We start from the raw sequence: 1325 nt of genomic DNA on the forward strand, positions 1-1325 counted from the left end.
TGGGTCAGATTGGACATTGTGTGCATGAGTTACAGCAATTTTCTTTTTCTTTGTATTAATAGCATGCATTAGCTCTTAGCCAAGTGTTGCTAGCATGTTGTAGCATGACTGTAGCATGTTGCTAGCCTATTTAAAACTTGCTAATGCTTTTTAATATGTTGCTAGGAGTCCGTAACAGTGTTAAACATGTCACTTCCTGTTGTCATCAGGTGGCGCTATGACTATAACTGAATATGGGCACTGACATGTGTTCAGGACCAGACTCTTATCACACCTGTGAAGTTTGAGGCAGATCGGACATTGTTTGCCTGAGTTACAGCCACTTCCTTTTTCATGGCGACACGTCAAATTTTGTCAGGCCGCCACGGACACGCCCCTCGACGAAAACTCAAAAGCTTCGCAATTTAACATCGCAAGGGCCTTATGATAACACTCAGCAAATTTGAAGATGATCGGATAAAAACTGTAGGAGGAGTTCGTTAAAGTACGAGGCCTGAAAATGGCAAAAACTGCACAAAAATCGTACAGGAAATTCGATATAACGGACTTCCTGTTGGGTTTAGGATGTTGTACCAGGAGACTTTTTTGTAGGTATTGGTGTGCTACACCTGTGTACCGAGTTTCGTACATGTACGTGAAACTCCGTTGAAATTTTATAGGTGGCGCTATCGAGCCATTTTGCCACACCCACTGCTGAAAACCATATCAGATGTAAATTTTCACCAGGACTGATGCGTGTGCAAAGTTTTATGAGTTTTCGAGCATGTTTAGGCCCTCAAAAAGACTTTTTACTTTGGAGAAGAAGAAGAAGAAGAAGAAGAAGAATAAACAGAGCAATTCCAATAGGGTCCTCGCACTGCAGTGCTCGGGCCCTAATAATAAACGGAGCAATTCCAATAGGGTCCTCGCACTGCAGTGCTCGGGCCCTAATAATAATAATAATAATAATAATAATAATAAACGGAGCAATTCCAAGAGGGTCCTCGCACCACCGGTGCTCGGGCCCTAAAAATCAGGAGTCAGTTTTGCTCAACTAAAGCAAACACTTCTCACCATAATGGTAACATCAAACCAAACTATTACTTTCAAATGGACATCGACATTTAAACCCCTGTTAAACTCAATAAGACCTTGTGTAAACAAAGTTTGGTTTTTACTTTCGACCTAAATTTGACTTCTGAGCATCATTTGAGTCCACATCCAATATCCAATGTGAAGCTTCCCACTTAAATCGATTAGAATGTTAGTGGATAATGTTGTTATTAATAAACATTTGTAGAATGTTTTTAGAGAATGTTATTCTACCTTTTAGGGGGCCGTTCAAA

Source organism: Labeo rohita, unplaced genomic scaffold (assembly GCF_022985175.1).
Source record: "Labeo rohita strain BAU-BD-2019 unplaced genomic scaffold, IGBB_LRoh.1.0 scaffold_79, whole genome shotgun sequence".
Lineage (NCBI taxonomy): Eukaryota > Metazoa > Chordata > Actinopteri > Cypriniformes > Cyprinidae > Labeo > Labeo rohita.